Here is a 6716-nt window from a genome sequence, read left to right as displayed (position 1 = left end):
CTCAGAAGAAACGCAGAGTGGGGGGAAGCACAAGAGGCATGCAGGAGGAATTTGGAAGAGAGGGTCGGAGAACCTATGGGTGGAAGAGGAAGGTAGGAAGTTAATCCTTTTGATGGTGACTGAGAGATACAAGTGGAAGAATTGTACTATGTTGACACTGCTTTTTTTGTTTGCTGGACTCTGGTCTTGATCCCACAGCAATTTTCTCAGACTGGACCACATGGACCACAGCTCTATAAGCATTACATCTTTGAGAAACCCCGATAGAGAGTTCTTGCCTCTTCTTTCACTCTCCTCCCGAATCAGCGGAAGGGAAGAGATTTCTCTTTCCTGGCCTGCACAGCCCTTCATATCTTAGACCCATGTTAGCTCTTCATTCAGTAAAGTTTTCTTGAGTCCCCACATATCCCAGGTGTGGAAGGCCCTTTACTTTCTTAAGCTCTTCATCTGCAGAATACTCCCTTTGATAACACTCCACCTGAGTCCCTGAAGTGGGCTGCTATTACATTTTTTCCTGCCCAGCCTTCTTTCCCCTTATTTTTTTAAATTTTTAAAAAAATTTTTTATTTATTTTTTGGCTGCGTTGGGTCTTCGTTGTTGCACGTGGGCTTTCTGTAGTTGTGGCGAGCGGGGGCTACTCTTCGTTGCGGAGCATGGGCTCTAGGCATGCAGGCTTCAGTAGTTGCAGCATGCGGGCTCAGTATTTGTGGCTTGCGGGCTCAGTATTCGTGGCTTGCGGGCTCTAGAGCGTAGGCTCAGTAGTTGTGGCGCACGGGCTTAGTTGCTTTGCAGCATGTGGGATCTTCCCGGATCAGGGCTTGAACCCGTGTTCCCTGCATTGGCAGGCGGATTCTTAACCACTGCGCCACCAGGGAAGTCCCTTTCCCCTTATTTTGGAAACAACACCTCAGTTTTCCTCAGGGGAGCCACCCACCCCACTCCAATCCACCCCACCCTACCCCACCCCATCCATGTGGATAGTGCTGGCTGATCTCCTTGCTTTGGCTGAGAGCTGTGAACATGGCCTGGCCAGTCAGCGCTTTCCACCTCCTCTGACCTCACCCGACCCTGATCCATTGTCCACGGAGCAGCTGGAAGGATTTTCTTAAGACTTAAACCAGATTATATAATTCCTCTATTTAAAATCCTTCAAAGATTTTCGTATGAAGCCCAAAGCTCCTTACAGGGGGCCCACAAGGCTTTGCCACCTCAAAGTTTCAGCTTGAATGTCATTTACTCAGAATACTCTTCATGACCATGCTATGCGGATTTTTGTTTATTTTCTCCATAGCATTTACCACGTTCTGTCGGTTTACTCTCTCTCCCTCGCCCTATCAGAGGTGAGTGGAAGCAGAGACAGTTTATCTCATTCACTTTTTATCCCCGGCACCCGGCACATGGTAGGTGTTCAGTCAGTCTTTGAAGGGGGCTCTGGACGATGACCTGAGGTGGGGGAGAGCCGAGCGGACGGACGTGCTGGGTTACTGCAGTGATCCAGGGCAGAAATGCAGGCGGTCTGCGCTCAGGGGGTACGGGGCCAGTAGACACAAATGGACAGAGGGAGGATGTGTTTTGGGGGCAGAGATAACAGAATATGCTGATAAATTGGGAGAGAGAAAAGGAGGAATCAAGGATGACCCCTAAGTTTCCAGCTGGAGCAACTGTGTGGTTGGTGGTGCCAGTAGACTTGGGATGAGAGGGCACGTCTTAGGGGAGAGCCTACACTTTATGTTTGGGATATATTTGTGTTGAGCTGACTGTGAAACACTCAAGAGGAGGAGTTGCTTAGGCAGCTGGACATATGAATCCAGAGCTGGGGGAACAGTCTAGATTTGAAATAGAAATAGAAATCTAGATTTTATGGGCTCAGCTGGAGAGACGATATAAGTGGAGAGAAGGAGGGAGCTCAGGACCACTGAGGATCCCCGGGATCTGAGAGCAGGAGAGGAAGAGCAGCCCGCAGAGAAGCAGGCCGGCGTGGTGTCCTGAGCTGAGCGGAGCTTCTCAAAGAGAGAAGTGAACTGCGAAGATACTGCTGGAAGGTTCTTATGATGAGAACAGGGACGGGCCATTAGATTAGCAATGGGGAGGCCCTGGCGAGCTTGACAAGAGCAATTTCAGTGGAACGGTGGACACAGATGTCTGATGAAAGTGTCCTGGAAAGAGACCGGGGAAAGGAAGATGAAAATGCGCAGCCAATCTTTCTGCAAGTTTGGCTGTAAAGGTGAGTAGAGAAATAGGGTAGCAGGGAGTGTATAGTATCATGAGATTTTTGTTTCAACGATTGATGGATGGATGGATGGATTTGTTTTAATGGTATTTGGCATTTGAGAGTTCTTTGTGACCCAGGACTATTCTGGGCATCACCAGATGTTGAACAACCCTGGCTCCTCCCAATACAGGCCAGTAGAGCCCCTCAAATAGAGTGACAACCAAAAACCATCCCCCTATTTCCAAAAGCCCCCTCATGTGCAATACCAAAACACAGCCACAAACCAATGCTGTAGCTCAGAGGTGGGCAACTTGATTCTGTCACGGGCCAGACTGTAGAAGTTTTCAGCATTACAGACCATCAGGTCTCTGTCACAACCTTTCAACTCTGCTGCTGTGGTGCAGGAGCAGCCATAGACGTACCTGAACAGATGGGTCTGGCTGTGCCAATAAAACTTTATTTACAAACGCAGTTGACAGGCCAGGATTGGCCCATGGGCCAAGGTTTGTGGACCCCTGCGCTGGCATTTTGCATGCTGGTGGGGACCAGTTAAAGAAGAAGGCATTGGTGATGCTGAAGGGAGAGAAAACCAAATAAACAAGGCTCCTGAGGAAGCCAGCAGGGATCCAGAGCCCCAGAGGCATAGTGGCTGTAGTGGGGAGGACGTGTGCTTCCGTGGGGCAGATGCAGGAAGGTGGTAGGTGCGGTGGCGGCGATGTGAGTTTGGCCCCCGGAGACCTCTGTTACTCTGTGGAGTGAGCTGAGATCACCAGTTGAGAGCGTGAGAGAAGTCAGGGCTTTGAGGAAAGAGACCCAGGGGGAACGGGACAGGAAACCTTCTAGAGAGCCACGGTGGGTGGCATGGCAGCGAGGGACCGTCTGACCGCTCGGATCATAAAACTAAATTGAAAGTGAGCTCCGTCAGCTGGGTGGTGGGATTGATCAGCTGCTCAGGGACAGGCCCACAGAAGGCAAAGGGTTGGGTTCACCAGGGTTAGGGTTTTGCCAGGCAAGCAAGCTGGAGAGGAGGGGGCCAAGCCGCAAAGGGTGCTGGCGGGGAAGTAAATGATGGGCCCTGAAATCTAAGCTGGGGAAGGAGGGAGGGGGCGGGGGGGGAGGAGAGTGAGGACAGGCTGAGGCCATTGGGTTAATGGGGACAGTGAGCTTCTTGGGTATGTGAGCTGGCAGGACGGGAAGCGTTGTCCAGGAGCTGGGCACCTGGACTTGTGAGGGGTTGATGGCGATGCGGTTTCTGAGATGAGAGTCCCGTGCAGCGGGGTGGATGGCTGAGGTGGAGGGACGGAAAGGTCACTGGAGGTGGAGGGGGCGAAGCTGCAAGGCCTGGGGTCGGGGTGGGTCACTCACTCCCAGGAGCATCAGGTCTCCCCAGGTGTCCTCAGCCATCTGCGAATTAGGGGGCGTCCAGGGGACTGGCGATGGCAGCCCCGAGGCAGCGTCTGACAGAGCCAGATGGCAGAGTCTCCAAGGAGGACAGGGAGCCAGGAACCTGTAAATCCATCCCCGGGCCCCCAGGCACCGGTGTGAGGGTGGAAACACCTTCCACCTGGGGTACCTAGAGGGCGCCGCATCCTCCGGGGCAGCCCGAGTCCCATCAGGCAGGAGGGAAGGGACGGCTCAGAGCAGCTGCCCGCCAGCCGTGGGCAGAGGTGGGCTTGCGGACCTCAGAGAGAACAGGAGGTGTGGGGGGCATGTGTAAGTGAGTGTGAGTGAGTGATCGTGGATGGGTGAGTGTGAGTGTGAATGTGTCAAGTGTCAGCGTAGGAGTGTGTGTGGACGGTGTGCGTTAGTGTGTGTGTGAGGATACGTGGGTGGGTATTAGTGTGTGTGAGCGTCAGTGAGTGAAGGTGTGTGGGTGAATGTGGGTGAGTGTGTGCTTGTATGGGGATGAGTGTGTAGAGCATGAATGAGTGTGAGAGTGAACGTGTGTGGGTGTGAGAGGGTGAGTGTGGATGTGTCCAGTGTGAGTGTTGGGGGTACAGTGAAAGTGTGGGTGCATGTGAACATAGGAGTGGTGAAGGTTACTGTGTGTAAGTGTGAGTGTGTGCTTGTGGGTGGGTGAGTGTGAGTGTGGGGGGAAGGTGAGCGTATGGGAAGGCCTGTGAATGAGTGTGGATGTGTGTAGGTGTGTGAGTACGTGTGTGTGAGTGAACAGGAGAGAGGGTTGGTTTGTTTCTTGTGGAGGGGAGGGGAAGGGGGGAGGGAGGGAGGGAGGGAGGGAGAAGAGGGAAGATGGACAGGATTGGGTCAGCTGAGGGGCTGTACAGGGCAGGACGGGGATGAGAGAAAGTCTGGAAGATGACTAAAGGCATTGAGGGGATTATCCTGAGGGTCCTGGGTGGGGGAATGGATTTGACCCCGTTCAACTCCTGTGGCCCTAAGTGAGTGCTGGTTTCTAGGGCAACGGCTCCTCATGGTCCCACAGCATGCTATTAGCATCTTCTGAATTGCTACTGGATGTTTTCATCATCAAGTCTAAGTATTTCACATTATTCCATTGATTGGATGACCCATAATTTATTCATCATCCCTCTATTAAAGAGCATTTTGATTGTATGCAAATTCTTTCAATTATTAGCAGCACTGTCATGTAGGTCCTTGAAGTTTTTGCTCATCTTACAACTGCTTCCACAGGATAAATTCCTTGAAGAGGAATTGTTAGGTCAAAAAAATATGCAAAGATTTAAGCTGTTAGATCCACGCTGCCAAAATGCTTTCCGAAAAGATTGAAACAGTTTACAACTTCACCAGCAATGTGGGAATATCCACTTCCCTGTAACCTCACCAACTCTGGGTATTATTTATTTTTCATCTTTGATCAATTAGATATTTAAATATATAGCATCTCACTAATGTTGCATTATACCGTTATTTCATTATTGGCAAGCATATACATTTTATTATTTGAATATGGGCTATCTTATTGTGAATTGCTTTTCCTTATCCCTTGCTGATTTTCTGGCAAAGTGTTATTGATTAGTAAGAGTGCTAGCAAAAACAACAATCCTTTGCTGGCTGTATATGTTGAAAATATTTCTCATCATTTATTATTTGACTTTCAAGTTTTGTTTAGATGGTTTTTAATAGAAGAAAAAAATTTAATTGATGTTGTCAAAGCTATCAGTCTTTTCCTTTATGTTTTTTGCCTTTTTTGTGAAGCTTTAACTTTCCAACTCAAAGATTATATAAATATTCACCTATATTATCTTCTAGTACATTTATACAGTTTTAACATTTAGATAATTGAATCATCTAGAATTTATTTTGCTTTAACTCTTAAAGTATAAATCTAACTTTACCTTTCAAAGTGATTTTTCACACTTCCCCCTCCATGCTTCTTTGCTACCTTCGATCACTTGTCCAATTACCATTTACTGAGCTCCTACTGTGTGCCATTCTCATTCTTGCCTACGCACAGTAGTTGTCTTGGAACCTTCCTGGGAGCTCCTATAAGACAGATTCTCCATTTATTGATTTTGTTTTACCTTAATGTCTTCTTTAAGGCCCTACCTCCAAATACAGTCGCATTCAGAGGTACTTGGGGTTAGTGGAAGCAATATTCAAAAAGATAGTAGCTGAAATTTTACAGAAGTTATGAAAGACCTCAAGCCAAAGTTTCAAGAAATGCCAAGAACCTCCAAGCAAAACAAATACAAACTCACCTAGGCAATTCACAGAAAAATGGCTGAAAATCAAAGACAAAGAGTGAATCTCATAAGTAGCTGGAAGGAAAAAAGACACATTAGTTTCAAAAGAGCATTCAACCGACAGCTAACTTCTTAAGAGTAATGATAGAAATAGAAGACAATGAAATATCTTAACAGAGGTGAAATGTTTTAAAAACCTGCAACCTGGGATTTGATATGCTGTGGATATTGCCTTCCAAAATGAAGACAAAATTTTGCAGGGGAGACTAAAATATATAACTTGTCACCAGTAGACGCCCAGTAAAGGACTTACGAAAGGAGCGTCTTCAGGCAGAAAGAAAATAAGTTCAGACGGAAGCATCAGAGGAAGGAAGATACACATGGAAAAGATAATTATATGGTTTTGTGTAAATGAAGCTTGCCTATATAAAACAGGAATAATAATGTTGCATAGAATTTTTAATGTATGTAGAGTTAAGATATATCTGGCAACAACAGCACAAAAAGTGTGACAGAAAATGCAGTTAACAGTGCTCCAAAGTCCTTGCATTGTCCAAGATGGCAAAAACACTAAATTAATATTATACTTAAAGGGTGCATATTGCAATCTTTATGATAATCACCAAAAACATAGTAATAGAATGTGCAACTAAGAAATTAACAGAAGCAGAATGGAGTAATAAAAAGTATTTAATTCAAAAGAAAGCTATTAGGGGTTGAATTGGGTCCTCCAAAAATAATATGTTAAAGTCCTAACCCCCAGTGCCTCAGAATCTGACCTCGTTTGGAAACAGTCTTTGCTGATATAATTAAGTAAGACAGACTGGAGTGGGGTGGGC

This window comes from Balaenoptera physalus (assembly GCF_965194825.1).
Source record: "Balaenoptera physalus genome assembly, chromosome: 3".
NCBI classification, from domain to species: domain Eukaryota; kingdom Metazoa; phylum Chordata; class Mammalia; order Artiodactyla; family Balaenopteridae; genus Balaenoptera; species Balaenoptera physalus.
Note: the sequence above shows the minus strand (reverse complement) of the source record.